Source organism: Canis aureus, chromosome 28, assembly GCF_053574225.1.
Source record: "Canis aureus isolate CA01 chromosome 28, VMU_Caureus_v.1.0, whole genome shotgun sequence".
Taxonomy (NCBI): domain Eukaryota; kingdom Metazoa; phylum Chordata; class Mammalia; order Carnivora; family Canidae; genus Canis; species Canis aureus.
This window is the reverse complement of record NC_135638.1, coordinates 33056538-33080835: the sequence shown is the minus strand read 5'-3', so window position 1 is coordinate 33080835 and position 24298 is coordinate 33056538. Positions and strand designations below refer to the sequence as shown.

Sequence of the window (24298 nt, the reverse complement as noted above, 5' to 3'; positions counted from 1 at the left end):
GGTATTATGTATGAGCCCTACCAGCAATTCTTTCTTTTCAAAGTGATGGTGTACCTTGAATTCATTTGGCATAGCAAGGCATTCTAGTCTGAGCCTCACTGATGAATTATGTCCCCAGTGGGATTTTTTTTTCTAAATAATGTTGAATTAAATTTAATCTGAGAACTTCTCCAGCCGGCTTATTTTCTTATAGCAAGTATTGAACTGAATCTCTCTTCTGACTCCCTTGGTTCTTTTCAGATGAGAATAGCCCATCTAATCAGGTCTACATCATTCTTGGATTTGAATAAAACCTTCAAAGCCTGTGGGACTTAGCATAGTAATAAATACCACAAACGTAGATAGAAGACGCAAAGGTAGAACAAGCTGCCAGCACTAAAGAAAGGGAAAGAGTAGGCAGGAATTCTTTTAATTAATTGCAAATTAAGTCTATCTGACAAGAAAGGAACTCTTCCTGATTCATATTTTCTCTCTTGGGATCTTAACACTAGGTTATGAAACATCTCTTGACAGTAACTGCCAATGGATATTGCCATTGTTTTCATATATGTTATTTGAAAATTGATGTATGGAAGTAACATTCCAGAATAATTTTTTATTTGGATGTTTACTCATCACACCAAACGAAATTTGCCAGCTCCTTTCCTCCTATTTTTGCCTGATGTACATACTATTATACATACATGAATATTTGTTCAGTATATTACACATACTATATTAATGGCTCAAGTCTTCTTTCTCTTCTTGGCTTACCTCTCCCTGGCAATGGCCTCACCATTCCCATATTGAACATGGAATCAGCTCTAATTTTGTACCTTCTTTAAGTGGGAGTATAAGGCACAGAGGGAATGGCTTTGCAGCCAGATGAACCTGGGTTCAAATCCTGATTCCACCCCCTATTGGTATGTGCCATTGACTAAGTCATCTTAACTGATTTGAGACTCAGTTTATTCATCTGTAATGTAGGGATCATAAAGTCAGCCCTCCCCCATTATTGTCAGGATTAAATGAGATAAAGCACACAGAATATTCAGCACAGGGCCTGATGTATGTTAGGAGTTCAAAGTACTTACATTCTTACTATTAAAAATAGAACTGAAGCGATCTTGAAAAAAAATTGCCTGCTTTTTTACCCAAGCCTTGGAGTTAATAAGTTCATTTGCAATTGCACAATAAGCTGCCACAAAACAATGACAGTCTATTTCAAAGAAAACATTCAGTGGAAACATTCATTAAGAAGAAAACATTTAAAAAAAAAAGAAGAAGAAAACATTTTGGTTTATATATCCACCACTTTAAAGCTAACCAGGCTGAGAGGATAATGGACAACATTATCTAGAGCAGAACTCACACAGTAGGACATGTGGTGGCAACTAGTTGGCCACTGGTGAGTGGTGGAAGGTTCCAGATGTACGGTCCTTACCTTGGCTCTCAGGGGAGTGCAATGTCCATTTCCACAGTATTTTTAACTTCACATTTGACTAAAGGTTAAGTGTTGGTAACCTACTTCATGAGTGATTAAAGGTTAATTTTGATTGATATTCATAAATTCATTTACTTGTTTAATAATGACTTTAATTCAGTATTCTACTAAAAAGTACCACCCAAACTTAGCAAACTGTAACCTACATGTTTTGCATATTCAGAGTTAACATGCTTACAATTTTCAAGAAAGCTGCATTCAACCTCCATTTTTTTGACAGATACTTACATAAAGGACATTTCTTTCATACAATATCTCCCACATAGTAAGTGCTAATAGATAGTAATTATTCATATTACTTAATTCCCCACAACCATTCACTGGCCAACTCCTTCTATTCCTCTGAAAAATTTCCCCTCTCCATTTCTATCACAACCACCTTAATTCAGGAAGGAATCATCGCACAGCCAGAGAATTTAATACTTGCCTCTAATACTTTCCTGTCTCCCTGACCTTTCTGCTAAACCACCCTACAGCTAAATCGAAATGCATGTATGTGTCTGATTTTTAAAACCACCCCCCAAAACATGCTCTTCCTGTCCAGCCATCCTTGATTCCCACAGTCTATCAATAAAAATCCTCCATGCCTTGCAAAGGAAGCATTTCGCAGATTCACAGGGGCCTTTGGGAACTCAAGATTTATATTCCGAGTAGGGGATAGGTGGAGATTTAATAGTAGATGACTGGAGATTTGTGCTACACCTATCCCAGTCTGCCAGTCATCAAGATCCACACTGATGCCTTTTTCAAACATTCTTTCCAAACCACTCTAACCACATTAATTTCCCCACTACCAAACCTCAGAGCACTTAAATACGGTGCCAACCAATCCAACACTTAATTATGCATTGTCTCACAAAGTTCCTTAACCACTCCATATACACTTCCTATATATTATCCTTTCCTGTCCAATAGATAATTTCCCCAAAGATAGAAACTATGTTTTATTCATCTCCTACATTTTTTTTCATCTCCTACCTTTTAAAATAGTGATGGGTATGTAATATACATTACCACATAGCATACAATTATTACTACCAGGCATATTGCTAGGCATTTTAGCCAAATTATTTAATTCAATACACACAACAATCTTATCTGGTAGGTGTTTATCATTCTCCCCTGCAAAGATGAGTATTCTGAGATTTAAAAGCAAAGTTACTTGTCCAATGTCAGAGAGCTAGAAGACAAGCAAAACCACAGGTTGATTCCAGGAATGTCTGATCTCTAGGTTTTAACTATAGCTGGTATCCAACACAAAGTTAATTGCTGATAGGTGTTTAACACCAACTTGCTCCAAGACAACCTCAGTAACTCAGTAACTCCTACACCTCTAAATGGAGAGTGGAGTCTCAAGTCTCAATAAATACTTGTTGGCCGATTTACTGGAGGCAAATGTCATGCAATTAGCCAAATAAGCTTTCAGTATTTTAGTGAATAATACAGCAAATGTCTACATTTTACAAGATGACTGAGAATTTTTTCGGCTTATTTTCAAAAACTTAGAATTCTACTACCCTTGAAATACACAAACAGAAGCTGTTCATTCAGATCTTGTTACAGCATGGGAGTCAACCACTATCACCTGGATTTGGCAGAGGCTTGAGGCAGGCAGGGGAGTGGGCATGCATCATAGTGGACAAAGGAGAAGTCTCTGGGCACGTCCTGATTAAAGATTGTTGGTCTGGGGTGGCTGGAGGTGGGCTAATAACAGCAGGATATATTATGTGATAGGTTTGGGCAGCTTGTATATCTCTGGTTGGCTCTGAGTTGAAATGGGGGTGGGAGTGACAAAAAATAGGGAAGCTGGCAGTCTGACCAAGTCCTGGCCTTTCTGGGCCAGTTGCTACAGAGGCTGTGGGTCAGAGTTCTATTGTCCTGTATGGTCTGGCCATTGTCCATTGGTATGTTCATTTTCTCATACTTAGCTGGAAGCCACTTTTCATCCTAATTTACCTTTGGTAGAGATTTGGAATGCTGTTTCTATTTGTTTGTTTGTTTGTTTTTTCTTATTATAAAGATATCTAACTATTTATTTCCAATGACTTAAGTTTAGAGGTTAACAAATTGCTTTCTTAGGAAATGCAATTTTCTACAGAGGTTGCCCATGTCTTAAAAAATAATAATAATAAGGTTTTCCCTCCAAGAAAGGATGAAGAAGGAATTAAATTAAAAGATGATGATAGGGATCCCTGGGTGGCGCAGTGGTTTAGCGCCTGCCTTTGGCCCAGGGCGTGATCCTGGAGACCCGGGATTGGATCCCACGTCGGGCTCCCAGTGCATGGAGCCTGCTTCTCCCTCTGCCTATGTCTCTGCCTCTCTCTCTCTCTCACTGTGTGCTTATCATAAATAAATAAAATAAAATAAATAAAAATAAAAGATGATGATAAGTGTCACTTTTTCTACATAAAACAGTGAAATTCTAGTAGTGACAAAGAATGTATTTCAAAGACTGGAGATTATAAACAATGGTATTGGTCTGGTTCCCATGTATACCACAATGAACCCTCTCCCATAACTACACTCAATACTATCTTAAATCTCTGAAGATTTTGACATGTGTAAAGTCATTGGATGTCTTTCCCCATTTTTACAAAGTTCTGTCCAGCTTGTATTTGGCAGTAAGAAAAATATAAAAAGGGGAAATCTTATAAGGTAATGCTGGACAGGGAGCAAAGGGAATTTGGGAAATCTCTGCACCTTCCTCTCAATTTTGCTGTGAACCTAAAACTGCTCTAAAAATCAGATCTTGGGGGATCCCTGGGTGGTGCAGCGGTTTAGCGCCTGCCTTTGGCCCAGGGCATGATCCTGGAGACCCGGGATCGAGTCCCACGTCGGGCTCCCGGTGCATGGAGCCTGCTTCTCCCTCTGCCTGTGTCTCTGCCTCTCTCTCTCTCTCTCTCTCTGTGTGTGTGACTATCATAAATAAATAAAAATTAAAAAAATAAAATAAAAATCAGGTCTTGCTGTAAATTAAATGTACTACAACTCTCTTCATGCTGCTTTCATCGTTAGAAATCATAACTGGTTTTAGTTTAGGTCCAAGAGAGTACAGTACTCCATTATTTAGAAGTGTTGTTATCTCTTACTTGGAAATAAGGGAAAAGTCAGCCTATTCTTATCAAAACTATAAACAATTTTCTCAGGAAAAAAGTAAAATAAGAATGTTCTTTAAAATTAGGATTCTTAAAAATGAGAGCATACAATGTTTTGTGCTAGTGAGTAGATCAAAGAAAATGGAAGCTGGTTTTCAAGAAATTCTGATCTAGTCAAGCATTATACTCTTAGGTAGGCACTGAAACCACAAGCCCAGGCCCTGAGTAGAAAGAGGGAAAGACAAAATATTGGAATGAGGGCAGCCCTGGTGGCTCAGCGGTTTAGCACCGCCTTCAGTCCAGGGCCTGATCCTGAAGACCCAGGATCGAGTCCCATGTCGGGCTCCCTGCGGGGAGCCTGCTTCTCCCTCTGCCTGTGTCTCTGCCACCCCCCCCTCTCTGTGTCTCTCATGAATAAATAAATAAAAATCTTTAAAAAATATTGGAATGAGACATAAAATGTATGCCTATGGGGGGAGGAGAATACTAATGATTAAGGCTTCCTGGAGGAGGTCAATCTTTAGCCAATTCTTGAAACATTTATGATAATAATATATATTGTAGAACACTTAAAATATATTCTTAAAATATACATTATAGGTGGGCCTGATAAACACCTGGTCACTTCTACTTAGCTTGACTTCAACTTCCAAGCTGTAATTTCTGCACTATCAAACCATAAGCCTAATTCAGTCCCTAAATGGGGTAACATAAGGGAAATTTGTTCAGAATTCAGCATTACATCAGCCCAGCTGCCAGTTAGAATATTATGCCTAAGGAAATAATTTGCTATACTCTCTCCCAAATGTGCCTCCAGAACACAATTTTCCCCTCTTCCCTTTTTCTGCTGCCATCAAAAATAAAAATAAGAAAGTCCCATATGTATGGTGTCAGAAAGGCAAGAGTAAATGAAGCAACGTTAATACACACATACTCACACACACATCTTGACTCCCAGAAGAGTGTTCCCTTTTCAATCCAGTTGAATGAGTAAGTGGTATGGTCCAGGTATAGTTTGAAATTCTATCTCAGTCTGCTTCTGGTTTTATTATCCACTGAGTCACATGCATTTAGAGTTAGTCTTGAGGGAGAAAGAGAAGCTTTGTCTGTGGCCCTGGGCCTTCTAGGGAAGGAGAAATGCTTTCTCATTACAATCTCATGGCAGCCATGTCTTCACATCTGTTTTCTCCACACTGGACATAATTTCCTTCAGGGTAGGGGCTGACTTCCCCACAGGGAAATAAAAAATTGACAATAGCAGGGGGCAAAGATTCCTGCCCTGCATATCTGCCCACCTGCATCTCTTTCTTCTTTTTGGTAAAATCACCCTTCAAGCTTTGAAAATGTTGAGTTTCGGTTATCATGGAAGCCATAGTGGAATCACTTCTGGTTTGGCAATTGCTTCATCTGCTTCACCTCTGAAACCAGCAAAGCAGCTCTAACAATCTCCCATGTGTTTGGCTGTGCTATTACTGAGCACAGCACAGTTAGTTTGTGATCTTTAAATAGCACCAAATCTGACATTTCCAGTTGACAAGCATTTTAGGGAATAAGGTAAGCACCCTTGACAGCTGCATTTGAGTTCTGTTTTGATGAACTAGACTAGAAGGAGCCTGCCTCTAGGGAAGGGCGTGTGGGCCCATCTGTTTAAGGCTGATTATGAGTAATTGATAATGAGTGACCAGACTGAAGTGATGCCCTGATAACAAGACTGTTTGGAACAGCAAATACCACTCTTTAAAAAATATTAGAGATAAATGCTATCTCTTTGAATGCCTGGTCTGGTAGTTAGGAGCCAGGTTACATTTTTCCAATTAAAGTGATTCATTTGGGGTTGTGTTAGTGGCAAGAAAAGAAGGAACACTTTGGAACGAAAAGCGAATTGCTAGGGCAAAGGTATTTTAAATATGAACAAATGATTTGGGGAGCACTAGTAGCTATTTAACCACTTTCTCTTTAACTTCAATACCAACACACTGATGATCATTAAATGCAGTTAAATGGAGAAAAGGAAGGAAGTGGGGAGGAAGGAAGAGAAGGGAGGAAGGGAAAGAAGGAGAGAGCTTTTGGACATATTTCAGATTTATCTGCCAGTTTTGTTCCTTCTAACACCATAGCTGTACTATTAAAAATATACAATGAAAACCTATACGAATTAACACATGCTCATTATACCCACAGCAACCCAGATTAGGAGAGAATAAAATGAGAATTAGAAATCCAAGTTCTTTTGGTGATAAATCATATTTTTATCAACCTTAGAAACTGAAAAAGAATAATACAAAACCAACCAAACCAGTCACTGATGGAAATGTCTTTTAACACGGGAGTAATGAATTTAAGCTTCCTGTGCAAGGTTTTACTGGTAGTTCTGTTTTTCACCACCATTCCCAAAATCCATAGCTCTGAGCCTGGCCTCATGCTGTCAGTCCACTTGAGCACATTTCGATGAAGGGAAAATGGAAAACATTGTTCTCTAAGCTGCATCACAGTAATTTCTAACAGTGCCTGAATGTGCACTGAGTATCTTGGTGTTCACACTTGATTTAGAAACCACTTTGAAGCTTTGAATTAGAGACATCAATATAATAATTTGACAGCATTAATTCCACTTGGTAATAAAAAGTGCTCCTTTTTTGGAATCTCTTAGCATTACAAAGAAACAAGGGCATTCAAATCTCTCCAACACACAAATTCTAGCTCAAGGGCACTTGGGTTCTAATGTATATCCCTAGTACATATTTTTTGTTTAAAAATATTAATATCCATTTGCCTCTTCTAAGTCTCACCCTTATAATTTCACTTATCTTTATTGTTAAGGTCACATGAATACTGAAGATTAAGGAATTGAAGTATGATTCACTTTGAGACATTCTGTGTCAACAAAATCTCAGCTCAAACCAGTTAAATATGATTTTTAGTTTTCTAAAGAGGGCATGGAGTGTAAGAAATAAATTAGTCATTAAGATATCTAAGATGCCGGGGTGAGGGAAAATGCTCCAACCGAAAAATTCCAATAAATGGGAGCTTAACTAATGACACTGTCTGTGCCGCAACATGGATAAAGAGGAACAAGTGGATTACGACAGGACCTACCACCCTGATCCATGACACCAGGGCATTAGTAACAACATTCCCACATACATATCCAAGACAGCTTCTGCAGTGCAGAAGACACCACATTTTTTTTTCTGTTTGCTTCTTAACATACATGCATTGTGAAAATTTTACTCACAAGGTAGTAACGCAAAAAGCAAACCTGACTATCAAAACAGGTGCAAGCAGATTTCTTAGAATAATAAAATTAGGCAGCTGTAAAAACTACTGAAAGTGGGTTCAGTGATTTCTTAAATCACTGATACTGTCCGTGAATAATAATAACACCATATGAGTCCAAATTAGGACTGGTGGGCCCCAAGTAGGTATTGAGACAGCCTGCTTTGTTGTTAACTGCTTGCTCAAAGTTAAGGAAATCAGAATTTGTGGGCTCTCAGTCAGATTCTAGGAAGCCAAGAGGTCTGTCTATCATGCTGACTGTCTTTCTAGTCCAACTTTCCTGTGTCTCTTAGAGAATACTGCCTATGTAAAACTCCAGCTAAAATGCTACTTCCTCCAGGAAGACTTCCCTGAGCTTCCCCTACTCTGAAAGTTCACTGTTCTTTTTCCTATATGTTGTGGCACATAGCACAGAAGCCTTGTCCATACAGAACAAAGACTCTTTATGTTTGAGCTCCCACACCATTAAGAAGCTAAAACAACAGGAGTTGCCTGGTAACCCATGCTCAAACTATGTGCCAGGCACTGTTCTAGGCACCATGTAGCTATTAATGCACGTCTTTCTGAGAACATCCCACAGATTAGGTAGTCCTTTGATCTCCATTTTTCAAGTAAGGAATCTGAAACAGCAGTTAGGTAAGGTGCCCCAGAACACAGAGTTGGCACATGCTAAACTACCTTATGTCTGTCACACACCAGACAATTGAATGCTGTGAACATGCCTAGATTTTATATTTGATTGACCAACCAACCAAAATTAGCCATGAAGAGCTAACTAAAGTCTGTGCATCCTTAATAATATATTCTGTGCATGTGTAGGAAATCTAAACCTACTTAGCCTCATAAATTGTAAATTTGTTTCCAAAGTGTTAAGACTTAGCACCATACTAATTAAGCTCTGGCACAGTCTCCCACAGCCCAGAATAGAAGTCCGGGATGGCCTGGGTGATGCCTGGCTGTACAGTGCTGACTAATCAAAAGTACTGGTTGGCTCCAGTCCTAACAGAAAGGTTGCCATTCCGTAAGGCTATGTATATGTGCTGTCAGGAAAAAGGAACATTCAGGTCTTTGTCTTTTCCCTCATTTTTTTCCCTTTTAGTATATTGGTTCTTTCTATTTACATAGTAGTGAAACAGTTATTATTGTTTGTATTCTGTATTCTCTTTCTATTGTTGTAAGAACAAATCACCACAAGCCTAAAAAACAACTGTATTATCTCACAGTTGGTAGGTCAGAAATCCATGTGTGCTCAGCTGGTTTCTCTGCTTCAGGTTTCACAAAGATGAAATCAAGGTGTCAGAGGCACTGTGTTACCATTTGGAGGCTCTGGGGATGAATCTGCTTCCAGGCCTAGTCAGGTGTTGGCTAAATTCTGGGTCCTTGCTGCTGCAGCACTGAGCAGATCTTTCGCTTGCTGGCTGTCAGCAAGGGCCCCTCTCATCTTCTAGAGGCCTCTATTCACTCCTTAACTCACTGCCCCTATCTCCCTCCTCCTCCGTCTGATAGCCAGCAACCAGCAACCAAGAGGGTGATGAGGGGGCTGGTGGGGGGGGATCTCTCTCCTACTTAGAATCTCTCTGTCCTGCCTTTGTCCTCATCACCACCACCCTCTCCTGCCTTCCTTTTTGTCATTTAAGGTCTCATGGGATTATACCGGATTCATTCCAATAATCCAGCAGGATAATCTCCCTGTTTTAAGGTTGGCTGATTAGTAACTTAATTCCATTTGAAAAGTCCCTTCACAGCAGTATATAGATTAGCGTTGGCTCAAAGAACCAGAGGACAGAAATTCTAGGAGCATCTTTAGAATCCTGCCAACCACACATGTTGACCCTCAAAATGTAAACACAACAATGTTTTCTTAATCAGAAGTTAAGAACTTTGGTGCATTTTAATTTTGTTACCCTACATTCTGTGGTTTCCCACCTAACAGCTCTTCTACCTATTACAAACAATTATAATGAAACAAGAATTTAGATAATATCCCTTTATGATTTGTAAGCATACTGATTGAATTGAATAATATAAAATATATGAACGTTATTAACTTTTGGGTTTTTTAAAACTACCAATAAAACGGTCTATAAAATAATTTCAACACCGTGATTAAATTTTGCTTTGGATTTTGCATGCAGCATAATGATGCAAGCTTGCACAAATAGTAAGCTGGGCTTACTGGGAAAGGATAAAAATCTCTTTCCTAGAGATAAGCTAAATTATGTCAAATAGATGATTGGTCACAATTATATCATACTAATGGACTCAAGGACTTACGAGAATTTTATGTATTGTGAAGATGAAATCAATCGTCCTCAAGATCCTTTGTGACACTATGGGGCACATGATAGTGTTCAGTTTATACTGTGGAAGAATGAATGAATGTGATTTGGTGGTGGTAGAAAGTTTACTGATGTGTTTATGAAATGCTCCATGCTTCTCATCCATGGAAAAAGATTACAACTGCAAGTTATCTAATATCCCTCTAGCTTCATATCCTATAATCATGATTTGTAATAATTTTCCTTCTGAATTCTGTTTATTCCACTCAAGATATTCACACATGTTCCAGGATAGGAAAAAGAGTAAGTAGAATTTTTCCTAAGGAAAATTTAGAAAGCAATTAAAAATAGGATTGCCATAAGATTGTATCAAGTGCATAGAGATGCAACTTGTTTTCAGTGATAGCTGTCCAAAATCTATGGATGCTCAAGATATTAGTCAATGGCCCTAACTGGGGAGACAGAGGCAATATGATGAGGAAGAAAGGCTCTGGTATTTCTTCCTGAAACCCCCGCCCCCACCCCCTGCCACAGTAAATTGAAGGCAGGACTTAGGCAAAGCACTTAGGTTTTCTAGATTCCACTTTCTTAATCTGTAAGAGAAACAAGGCTTGCCAAATGAGGGGATATTTAATCTAAACACTTAATCTCTACTGGTGGATGAGGCTGCTTCTAGTGACTAGAGTTTTATGGGAGGTGGAGCTGCAGCCTACACCAAGTTGTTAGGAATGGCAGTAGGCATTGGCTCTTAATATTATTTAAAAAAAATCTTTGCAAGTTTAAAATCTGGCCTCTATACATTGAATGGCATTGTGTGCCTAGATCATTAGAGAAAGACATGTGTCAATCTTTTAAAAATCTCTAGCAATGATTCTCCTGTGCTGGGCTCTCACTGTTCATGTTTCCTCTCCTCTGACATTTCCACTGCTGCAACCAAAGGCCATTTCCTTTTTGGTCTGTCAACAGTGGAAATTGCAAACAGCTGCTTGCCAATCCCTTGGATAATAGGTTCACTGTGCACATCATGTTATCAGATCTTTAAAGTCACCTCCAATATCTGAAGAGGTCACAGAGGAGAATTTTGAAGTTGAAAGGGGCCTTAGTAAACATCTAATCCAACTTCTACCGAAGGCAGGAGTTCCATCTGTACCTTCTGTCTTTGAGGCATCCCTTGGCCTCTGCACAAAAACTTCCAACAACAGAGGATTCATGACCCCAAAGCAGCATACTTCTTGTTCAGATTACTTAAATTGTTAGAAATATTATTCTTATATTTAAGTGGAATCAGACTGTAGTTTCTACAGGATCTTATTCTGCTATCTAGAATCAAACAGAATGTGTTCATGTATTGTTTTTATCAGGTAGTTCACCTATAAGAAGAAAGATCTGTTCCCCCAAAAGGTTTATTCCAGTCTGAACTTTACCATTTCTTCATGTGAAAGGGTTTACATTCATCTTACTTCCTTTTTATTAGTTTCTACATGTTTTTTATTTTGTGAATGTCCCTCTCTTATAAAGTTATTTGAATAACAGAATTTGCTACAGTTCAGTAAAAAGAAATAATCTATAGTCACAGGCAAAGATGTGGCTGAAACTCAAAAACAGAATATTCAATAAAGGGACACCAGGGTGGCTCAGTGGGTTCAGTGTCTGCCTTTGGCTCAGGTCATTATCTCCGGATCCTGGGAGTCAGGCTCCCTGCTCAGTGAGGAGTCTGCTTCTCCCTCTCCCTTTGCCCCTCCCCTGCACTCATGTGCTCGATCTCTCTCTCTCTCTCAAGTAAAAAAATAAAAAATCTTGAAAAAAAAGAATATTCAAAAAAACAAGTAGGACACAAAAGAATGGAGTATGTTTCCATTCATATAAATTCAAAGTCTAACAAGATTGCATATATAGATAATATAACCATAAAGAAAAACCAGCTAATGATGATTATGAAAGTCATAATAATGCTTACCTCTAGAGGAAGAATGAAGGTGAGATCACAGAGGGACATGTAGCTAGGTTTGGGGGATGTTTTAGAATGTCAGTAATGTTTCATTCTTTGACCTGAGTGGTGATTTCATGATATTTACTTTATAGTTTCATCAGTTTACATATTTCTTTTTTCTGAATGTATATTTTGCATTTGTGCTCATTTAGCATTTTACTCTAAAAATTTGCATGCATACATTTTGACCCCAAAATTCAGTTTCCAGAAAATTATCCCAAGCAAATAATTAAGGATATACACAAAACTTTTAGTTCAAGGTATGCATAATGCAACAATGATTATAATAGCCCAGCATAAGTTAAATATTCAAAGTTAGACTGCATGTCTTGATATAAAAGTATATTCATGATCTTTTTCTGAAAAAAATAAAATAAAAGAAGATACAATCTGTAAGATTACATTCTTGAAAAAATCTGAAAAGGATTTCAATTAAATAGTAATAAGCACTTCTCAGAGGCTTACTAAAGTTCATTTTTCTTTTCCTTCCTCTTTTTCATCTATACTTTTAGATTATTCTATAATGATATGTGCATTGTACTCTTTTGTAATAAAAGTATTATTAAAAATAAAAATAAAAATAATGGATCTGGTGGGCATAATACTCTAAATGAGGCATGGATCATGGCCACTTGGGTCCTACAGAGTCTATTTTTCAGTGCAGTGAAATTTTTTGTTTTTGGCATCATACATTTATTAGCTCTCTTTCTCTCTCTCTTTTTTATTGGTGTTCAATTTGCCAACATATAGAATAACACCCAGTGCTCATCCCATCAAGTGCCCCCCTCAATGCCCATCACCCAGTCATCCCAACCCCCTGCTCACCTCCCTTTCCACCACCCCTAGTTCGTTTCCCAGAGTTAGGAGTCTCTCATGTTCTGTCTCCCTTTCTGATATTTCCCACTCATTTTCTCTCCTTTCCCTTTATTCCTTTTCACTATTTTTTATATTCCCCAAATGAATGAGACCATAAAATGTTTGTCCTTCTCTGATTGACTTATTTCACTTAGTATAATACCCTCCAGGTCCATCCACACTGAAGCAAATGGTGGGTATTTGTCATTTCTAATGGCTAATATTCCATTGTATACATAGACCACATCTTCTTTATCCATTCATCTTTCGATGGACACCGAGGCTCCTTCCACAGTTTGGCTATTGTGGACATTGCTGCTAGAAACATTGGGGTGCACGTGTTCCAGCGTTTCACTGTGCAGTGAAATTTTGCACAAGCTCCATAGGAGCAACTATAGGACACTGAAAAAAGAAATGGGGAATAGTCAAGTTAAACACAAGATCAACCGAATTCAATCCATATCTTTTTAAATTTAGTTTTATTAAAAGCAAAGTTGTTCAATGGCATAAAGTCAAAGCCTTGTTAGAAAAAAAAGCAACACATCATGCCTCGTCCTTTCCCTATTTCCTACCTCCCAGACAATTTCAACTGTTTCCCCTTATTCTTTCAGTATATGCCTGTCTGTTTTAAACAACATGTTTACGATGCTTCATTCTGTAGCTTTAAACATGATCTATTGACTTCCCATGGCAGAAGGTAAAGATTTTTCTCTTTTTCAATATACCATGCACATGCATATTCCTGTCTTTGCAACCTCCCAGTATCACAAGTTTGATTATACATATTTAGTGTTTACATCATCATGACAGGAATGCAATAGTTATCTAAGTCAGGTGCCATCCATCACTGAAAACCTTCTCACTTTCCCTGGAGTTAACAATTATTTTTGTTTGTTCATTTGCTTGGGTTGCAATGTGCTTATCTTCCCCAGTTGTATAAACCCCAACTTATCCCCCTGTTGTAACCTCTCAATTCAACCAATGCATCTTGTATTTATCAGGTTAATAAATTTTTTTAACAGTTTCATTTATTTATTCATGAGAGACGCACACACAGAGAGAGAGAGAGAGAGAGAGAGGCAGAGGGAGAAGCAGGCTCCATGCAGGGGGCCCGACGTGGGACTTGATCCCGTGTGTCCAGGATCAGGCCCTGGACCAAAGGCAGGCGCTAAACTGCTGAGCCACCGGGGCTGCCAGATTAATAAAGGTTTTAAGAAATCTTTCCCAGAACTTCTGACTGTCTCTAATCACACCTGGGTGCTCACTCAGGACCTCTTTTATCTTTCTGCTTAACTCTTTCACCTCTCTCGTTTGTTGACCTTCTGTTTCCTGGATCCCATGACTTCCCTCTTGGTACACTCCCTTTGTTTGTTTGTTTTAAGATTTATTTTTTTATTTGAGAGGGAGCACCAGCGGGAGGGACAGAGGGAGAGGAAGAGAAAATCTCAAGCAGACTCTGAGCTAAGCATGGAGCCCTCTGCAGGGCTGTATCTCATGATCCTGAGATCCCCACCTGAGCCAAAACCAAGAGTCAGATGCTTAACTGAGCCACCCAGGCGCCTGCGTGAACTCCCCTGTTTTGATGGGACGCATTCATTTATAGCTTCCTAACAAGGGGGGCATGGAAAGTAATTTTTTGAGATTTTGAATGCTTCAAGATGTCTTTATTCTAACTTCTCACTTAGTTGATGGTTTTTGCAAATACAGAATTCTATGCTAGAGTCATTTCCCTTCAGAATTTTGAAAGCATTGCTCTACTATCTTCCACTTCCCAGTGTTGCTATTGATAACTCTGAGCTCAATTAGATTTCCAGCTTTCACATATGGGCTTATCATATCTCTCTGAAAAATCTTGGGGTCATCTCTTTGTGAAAATTCGTCTATTCCTCTCTGTGTCTGGATACTTTGTGAAATGTTGAGTCTCAATTCCGGGACCTTGTCTTGAGTTCCTTCTTTAACAATTAATTCACTTCTGTTTTCATGCTCCTTTCTTTCTGAGTCTTCTATTATTCAGATGTTGAAGTTTCTGGAAAGTCTTGATTCTTATCTTTTCTCTCCTCTTCTCCTGCTTTGCCTTTTGTTCTGCTTGCTGAGAGTATTACATCAATACTCTACCAGGGTATTAATTAGTCTCTACCAGGGTCTGAAGCTGTTTCCACTAAATGGAGTCACTGAAAACTATAGCTCCTGATCATTCCATTGAGGTTTCTCTTTCTACTATTATGCTTTTAATTTTAAGACCACTTATTTTAATCTGTGAATGCTCTTTTCTCGATGACATTCTATTTTTTATCTCAACAATGGAATAGCTTCCCTTATCTCTCTAATAATAGTTTTCCTTTTCATTTTTTAAGTTATCTTCTTTCTGTATTGTCTGTTTCCTCCAAATTGCTCTTGTTTTTCTCTTCTTGTTTTGGTCTTTTTCATATTTTACAGTTCTTGGTTGGGCACCAAAAAGCTGCTTGGGAGCTCTACAAAAGAGAATAGGGCCTGTCAATTATGGATGTCACTGTGGGGTCATCTGGCTGAGCCCATTCGTTGGAGAACCTCCAATGTTCATATCTTTAGATCTTTTTCCCTGGGGTTATTTGGCTGACAGAATTTTCTAGTGTCTGCCTGGAGTGAAGAAGCCAGCATCCTAAGTCAAGCTGAGGGAAGAAGTCTGGAAGTGATGATAAGGAAGTCTCAGTATTTAATATGCATATATTTTCGTATAATGCCCCATTTTCAGTGAAGAACACCAGCTTTCAGCTCCACCAGAAGTCCTCCAGTTCAGTCAGAGAGCCACTATTTTGCCCTCCCCAGAGACATACATCCAGTCTTCTATCAGAGCAAGAAGGGAACCTGGGAGCTTCCAGCTTCTTAAACATGATTTCATAATGACTTCCAGGCTCCAGGCCCACTTTCAGCCATCTTCCAGGGGTACTTGGCACTGCCAATCCCTAGCTTTGAGGAGTTTCTTGTAAATCAGATGCTTCTCAGCTTTACCAGAGCCAGCTGAGATTCAACTTTCTCAAGTGTGCTAAATTAGTAATCATTCGTTCATCTGCTTTTTAGCTTTCTCGTTATCTTCTCTTACAGTCTCTTTGTGCACACTATGTATATATACATATTTTAAATAATCCAATTTATTAGGGATTTGGCAAGATGCACAGGTAAACATGTGCATCTTAATTGGAAACTACCTATATATTTTGCCCCATGAACTTCTTTTATGACAAGTTTTTCCAACTTTTACATGTTTCATTCTATTTCTTGGGGGTGGAAAAAGTTGGCATATATACTTCTAAATTTGAATCTTGTACTTTTTGCCCATGTTTCACCTTTTTGATATAATTTGGAAACCCAATCATGTGATAGGAATGATAGTAATAATAAAGAGAGCTACTATTTTATATGCTTCTGACACTATACTAGATCAAAGTTATATATATGTATCCTTCATAGTTTTGTATTATCTGCACATCTGATAACCACATTCTTTGCCTTCCTTTAAGTCATGGGTTGGCAAGCTACAGCCCATGATCCAAACCTGGACTGCTGCCTGATTTTGTAAATAGTTTTACTGGAGCACAGCCATGTCCATTTGTCCACATGCTGTCTATGGCTGCTTTTGTGCTACAGTGGCAGAGGTGAGTAGATACAGCAGAGTCTATATGACTTGAAAAGCCTAAAATATTTATTTACTCTTTGGTCTTTTATAGATACAGTTTGCCAATCCATGCTTTAAGTTATTGATAAAACATAGTAAGTATGATAAGGTTAGAACGAATCTCATTGGTGAGTCACCAAACCTTTCCAATGGCTGACATCAGTTTATTAACCAGTACAGTTAAGCAACTAGCAATAAACCTGTTTAACTCCATGTCTTTCAGATTTTACAGATCAAGTACATAAAAGGTTAAGAAAATTACAAAAATGCTAACCTCACATTGAATGCATTGTCTTATAAGATAAGAAGTCCCCTGTCAGTGTGTGTTTAAAGAGTGATAACATGCAAATACAAAAGAATCACCATAGATGATATTCATGATCCTGCGCATCAGATTCTGGGGAAGTATGGAATTCTAAGGAATTCTAAGAATTCACAAACTGACTTCTAAAAAATTTTAGACCTGTGGAAGGGAGAAAAAGGTTAAGGCTACATCATATTAGTGAAATATTATTTACTACTTTCTCCTTCCTGGAGATTTATAATATATTAGCACATGAGAGATCTAGAAAATTCCTGCAAAAGAAAAATATAAACACCTTTTTATGCAAATATTACCCTTTAGAAATTATCTCTTCCAATCCTAAAACTATGATTTCATCATATCTGTATTTATATCATTAGAAACATTGTTAAACCCTTTGCTGACCGAGATGAATAACCATGTTTTCCATGGTTTTCAGAAACTCGAACAACTTTACGGTTCTGTGTCTATTAGAGCAGTGTTTTACCTGGAAGCTAGTTTGAAAGAAGCTGACAGTTAATCAAGACAGAATCAGAGCACTAAGATAAATGGTGTTTATCATTCATTGCTTCCCTTTTCCTTATTCTGAAGCCACCAGAAAGGAATGAGGGGAAGGTAAAAGCAATAACTATTGGGCTAAGGACAAATGGGATCATTTGGCACTGCTGGAAGCAACTGGAATGCTCTGCATTCCACAACCAACAGGCAAGAGAGCCCCTCAGCAGATTTCATCTGGAGTTTGTCTGATCTTGGACAGTAATGGCCACTGCTTTTATGCTCTATTGGTATAGATCTGCTGAGGACCACTGATAGATGATGGTTCAGTCATCTCTCTGGCTATTGAAATCCTCTGTATTGCTCCAGCATTTTCATTACTCTTTTCCCTATCAGAGGTGATTCTAATCATTAATAAGAGCAATTTATTTGATCTCTATCTTAGGCTTTAACTTACATAGAAATAACAAAATATAAACTTAGTACTACACACCAGGTACACATTCAGGAAAAGCTACCCTTACAAGTTATTTCTTTTCACACAAAGTATAAAATGGAAAGGGTCCCAAAGGAGTGAGAGGTTTTTCTCCACTTTCAGCAACTTAAAATGATTTATTTCCTGATACATTATGCCATTGAAAAATCAAGCTGCATTACCATTCCTGTTTTACAAATAAATAAAACAAAGCTTAGAATGATTAAATAACTTGCCAAAGGTCTCAGAAAAGAGCCCAGGATTCACACTCAGAACTTCTATCTACAAATTCCAAGCTCTTTCTAACAAACCATGCTGCCTGACCAAATACTTTTTGTTTTTCTCATTCTCCAACTCTATTAGCCTAGTAGTTCTATTTAAAAAAGCAAAAAGCAAAACCAAAACTACAACTAAAAATGGTATGTGGTTCACATCATATTTCTGTTGGACGGCACTGATCTCAGATTCGATGCAATCCCAATAAAAATCCCAGCAGACCTTATTATAGAAATTGACAAGCTCATTCTAAAATGTATATGGAGGTACAAAGAATTTGGAAATGGCTAAACAAATTTGAAAAAGAACAAAGCTGTAGAACATATACTCTCTGATTTCAAGAGTTACTAGAAAGTTATAGTAATTAAGACAGTATAATATTAGCATAAAGATATGCATAAAGATTAATAGGGAAATGTAAGACTACAGAAGTAGATCTATACTTGTATAGGCAACAGATTTTTAACAATTACCAAGGTATTTCAGTGGGGAAAGGATGGTATTTTTTCATATATGATGCTGGAATGATTATATATCTGTCTGCAAAAATGAAAATAAAATAAAAATGAATTTGACTCTTACCTCACACCAAATATAAGCATTAATTTGAAATGAATTACAGACTAAAACTCAAAAATTAACTTTTAAACTGCCAGAAGAAAAACATGGTAAGCTATATTCATGAAGTTGAGGTAAAAATAAAATTCTTGGATAAAACACCAAAAAAGCATAAATCATTGAATTTAAGAAATGATAAATTGGACTTTATCAAAATAAAAAAAAATCTGCTTTTTGGAAGATACTATTAAGAAAACAAAAAAGGAAGCCACAGACTAGGACATAGCCACAATATGTAAATCTCACCAAAGGACCTGTATCCAGAAGGTATAAGGAACTCTTATAATTTAATAATAAGAAAATGAAAAGCTTAATAAATAATGATTTGAACAGTTCCACTGCAAAAAATACATTTAGATATATACATATTATATATATGTTATATATTATATATACATATGCATATTATATATGTTGTATTATATATTACATATATTATATAATATGTGTGTGTGTATATATATAATGGTATACCAATAAGCAGATGCATGAAAAAAATGCTCAGCATCATTAATTATCAGGGGAAATCAAACTAAAGTCATAAGGAAATACCACTATGCACCCACTACAATGGCTGAAATTAAAAAGAGTGACTCTACTAAGTGTTCACAAAGATGTAGAGCCACTAGGACTGTTTATATATTCCCGTTAGGACTTGGTGGGATTGTTACAGAAGGCAAAAGGGGGACCAGACAAAAAATGGTACAGATACTTCAGAGAACAGTTTGACAGTTCCTTATAAATTGTCAATTGGATAAAAAATCCAAATGCTAAATCACCATGACCTAGCAATTGGATTCCCAGGTATTTACCCAGAGAAATAAAAATGTGTGTTGCCACAAAGACTTGTCCTTGAATGTTCAGCACCTTACTCAGAAAAGCTAAAAACTCTTCAATAATAGCTGAATGGACAAACAGATTATGGTACAATTATGTAATGGAATGCAATCTGGCAATGACAACAAATGAACTAGGATACATGTAACAACATGGTTGAAGCTAAAGTAAGATCCGAGCAAAAGCAGTCAGACACCAAAGGGTGAATGCTGTATAATCACATTTTATGAAATTCTAGAACAGAGAAAACAGTGTACAGTAACAAAAAGTAGATCAGTGCATGCCCCAGATTTTCAGTACAGATGGGAGGATTGACTCTATATGGGCAAGAAGGAACTTTTGGGGGCAATATTCTATATCTTAATACTGGTAGAAATTATATGGTTGTGTATATTTGTCAAAACTTATCCCATTGCACATTTGAAATGGGTGCTTTGTACACCTGAAACTAGTAGAACACCGTATGTTAACTACACTGGAACTTTAAAAAAATTAATTAATTAATCACATGGGTGTGCTTTATTGTTGTAAACTATACCTCAATAGAGTTGATTTATTTAAAGCATATGTACAGAAACAGAAAAAAATCCCAGAGTACGTATGTCATCATGGTAATGCCTAGATGGTAGAACTGTGGTTGATTTTTACTTCCTTTATCTTCCCTTCCTGTGTAATCTAGCATTTCTATTATTATATATAATGTTAATGATAAAAAAGATAAAAGTAGAAATAATATCCCTTCATTTAAAAAGAAAAAAAGTCATGTATGTGTTTTTCTCACCCCGGTAGTAATTTTCTTATCTAATCATGAGATGGTGGATAGGCTTATTCATCCCTGAACCAGCTCCTGGCCCCCAGTAATATCTAGTGAATTGAACTGAAATGTTGGATTCACTGTAGTCATCACCAATACTTAGACTACCAGTCTATTGCCTATTGGGAATCACTCAGAACATTTTCCACCCAATGCTCTTTTTCTGAGCTTTACCTACTGTCTTCCATCTAATTTTATTACCCTATAGCGTGTGTCAGAGAGAATCCAGAGATGGACAGTAGTTAAAAAGGTAAAAACAGATTTATCCAAAAACTATTGCAATAGGGGGGAAAAAATCTCAGTGTAGAACTATGCTCAACTCCAGATACAGCAAGGAAAAGTGAGTGTTTATAGCCAAGGAGCAGCATGAAAAGTAGTAAAAGGAATCAAGAGGATGGGGGAAGGGGGGTGTCTGGCTAACCCAATTTGGTGGGATTGTTGCAGAAGGCAAACAGGGGGATCAGATAATCCCCTGGGTGGGGGGGCTGGGTGGACGGTGAGGAATTTGATCAGATATGAAGGGCTATCAGGCATTGAGGGCAGAGGATTCTCACCAAACTGACTTAGCAGGATTCTTCTTGCTCTTGAGGTCAAGGCCCAACTATGGGGCCCAGTCCAAATAGGGCTTAAAAGAGCCTGACAAAAGTTGAGTCTTTGTTGGGTGCCTTTTCTCTTCCCACTTCAAATTGCCTGCACTGGGTTGGCCGGCTCTCCTTCCCTAGAAGACCTGGGCTGGTAACAACCCCTGGAGGGGGTCATGCGTTGTGATGACAACTTCTTCTCCCACAACTGGGCTGCTGCCCTTTCTCGGGCCCTGTATGTGCTCCTTGCTGGTGAGAGAGCTTCTCCTTCTCAAGGTACTGATACAAGCTTCCATGTAAGAACTTCAATTATGGGGGGCCCCTTTGTGTGATTATACCTCCTGTTCCATTCGCTCCTTGAAATCTTTCTTTCTTGGCTAGCTTCTGCTATTGGATTTTGATCCTAGGAGGCATTCCTTCCCCTGCCTATAAAGTCAGAGGATACAGGAGCATTATTTAATCCTTGTCACTTCCTCATTCCTCTGGCATCATAGGCCTTTGGTGTGTGCCTTCTCCAAGACAGATAAAGAAAATATCTAGTCTATCCGGTATAGCATAGGAGGCCTTCTGGGCCAAGGTGACAGGACTGATAAATGGAATGGAATCAGGGACCATGGATGTATTCCTGGGCAGAGAAAGGAAACTTCTTCTACCCCAGGAAGCTAGCCAGTACCAGGCAACAAGCTGGCAAAGGTTCCCTGTATGTCTTACCATCTTGCTTTACAGTGCCTCCTCCAAAGCTATTTTTCATCAGAGTCTTTTACCCACCATGTCAATGGATCATAAGGAATCGCCCAGAAAGTGCACTTTCAGAGACTGTAGTCAAGAGACTTGCACTCCTGCCTAGCTGTCCTGCTCCCGAAGCAGGGTTGGGGACATCACAGAGAAGCCAAACTCTTGGTGGCACTGAGCTCCTGGTGCAGGCAGTACTGGCATTTGTGACAACTTCTGGGCCATAGAAACAATGGTCCAGGTGCCTGAGAAGTCTTGCAGACACATGTTTAACTGGAGGAATATAGTTAAATTGATTCCATGTCTCCCCCAATACGGCGCACTTCCTTCTTCATCTCGAGTACATACTTGCCTGTAGAAGAAAGATAAGGGAGTATAGTGATCTCTATAAGACTCATATTGCTGTGTATAGATCGGTTGCCAAATGATATTAAATTACTTTAGTTCTTGTAGAAAGGAAGAACCTGAATTTCATTCTAATGGGCAAATCTGTGGTACTTGAAAGATTGCAAGCCTTGTAAGGACACTGTCATATTCAATATTTGAAAAGAGCATTTGTAAATGATGCACAGGCCCTTTAAATGATGGGGAAATACACCCTCTAGGCTGCCCTAGGTATTCTCCATGAATGAGTGTTCGGTGCTGAAGAGAGGGCTCAGGGCTACCATACAGCACAATCAAAGTATTATGCCAAGTTCAAATCTGAACAAGCTTGAATATACAAGCTTCCCCTCTTTCCCTGTGTCTTTCCTATTACATTTAAAGGGAGGGCTTTGAACACGCCCTACTATCAGTAGAACATGCAAGACAAGGAGCATACAACTTTAACAGTTGCTCACTAGAACCCTGAGAATCTATGTGAGCTCTTCCCCTTCCAGCTTAATGCTCTTTTGTTTGCATGAAAGGCGCAGGCACCTTAATTAAGCGTGATCAATGAGATTACCCTGTGTAAGATCTTAATTAGGTATAAAATTGAAGAATAGATTAATCCATATGAAAGCTGCCATTTTGCCTGCAATATATGGTGTTAGTCATTGAATAAAATGTTTTTGAGCCCAATCTTCAGTTACATAAAAACAGGAAATTCATTTATTCTAAGAAAGACAGAAATGTAGAGTCATAAATTTTAAAATTCAAAAAAAAAAAAAATTGAAATGCATGTTTGCTGACAGAAAGTTTTCTTAGCATTCCAGTAAAGCAGACTCACAATAAAGTTGGTTCTCCAGATGATAGGAATGTTGTTACATGAAAGTAAAATCAAAATCAAGATATATGTATAATTTACCAACTTTCCTATTTTGGTCTGAACTTATTTATCTGGGAGAAAGGGTAAAAAATACAGTAAGGTGTTCTTTAGCATTCTTCTCTAAAAAATAAAAACAAAATTGTGCTTTTGAAATATACTTCATGTACTTCTGAAAATACTGAAGAATATTTGCATTTGTTCATTAAAATAATGAGATAAATAGGTTTGATATGTTGACAACTTAAACGTGTAATTTTCATTTTCATCAAATTTATGTCTTCATTCTGAGTGTATAATAAGTAGCTATTTTGGGATTGATTGGCACTCATTATTAGGAAGGGGAAAGCAGGATAGGGCTAAGGAGTCTTAGGACTATGACAATCTGTTATCTATGCCCAGAAAAAAAGTTATCATCATTGGTCTAAGCCTTAAATAATACTACTTTGTGCAGATTTTTTCCCTGAAGGATCTGTCCAGCTCCAGGATTCTGTAATTTTACAAGCCAGGCAGTGGCTTGTAAAAAATTATACTTATTGGTGGAACAGAACAATTATTTTAAATGTTCTGTGTTATTCTCCACAGTTCATACTCTTCTGCTTATTGGGATTTTAAAGATAGTACAATAGTGAGCAACACTGATTTCACCAAATTTCTAAACAACTGAGAAATAAGATAATGGAAAAAGGCAGTTGAAGAATAGGGCATGATTGGAGAATGTGGCTCAGACTAAAGGATTCCTTAATAGTGAACCTAAAAATTTATCCAGGGCAGCTTGGGACAAAGAACAGTGTGGGACCAGGAGAAGCCTGCCCTCACACCTCCCCTACATTTCTCTCTCCCACAGAGCCTTCCCCTAGAGGGATAGTCGAGGAGAATGCTTATTTCTTATAGGCAACAGATCCCAAATGAAAGTAGCTAGGCTAACATACTCAGATTCTCCTTGCAAAATCACCACATGGGTCGCTCCAGGTCTCCAGAAATGGAATGATTAAGATGCATAGAGATGCACAGATGTTTCTTTTTCATCTGGAAAGGCACATCAGGATGTGCCTTTTAACCCTCTTGTTCTGTGGCAATGGCTGGGGGGTCTATGACTGTAGCATTTTCATTGTCCAACCCAAGAAAGGCAAGTTAGGTTTTATCCTGCATGACACATCCAAATACTGTGACAATCTTCTTGGAGTAGTGGTTGGCCAGGACAGTGAGGACATATGTATCCTCTGTGGCAAATAATATCATAATGGATTCGTATCATCTGCTGTGAACAGGTACAGGAAGGTGAGTGACTGA

At 38.1% G+C, this 24298-nt stretch overlaps 1 protein-coding gene and 1 long non-coding RNA gene across 2 annotated transcripts in view; one reads left to right on the top strand and one right to left on the bottom strand.

The window, feature by feature from the left end:
• FAM110B (family with sequence similarity 110 member B) overlaps positions 1-24298 on the top strand; it is a 224527-nt gene that overhangs the window by 14552 nt on the left and 185677 nt on the right. The window lies entirely within an intron of this gene.
• LOC144300618 (uncharacterized) overlaps positions 12477-24298 on the bottom strand; it is a 28905-nt gene continuing 17083 nt past the window's right edge. The window contains exon 5 of the long non-coding RNA XR_013367394.1: positions 12477-13380. This is a non-coding gene — a long non-coding RNA (uncharacterized LOC144300618). The remainder of the gene's footprint in view (positions 13381-24298) is intronic.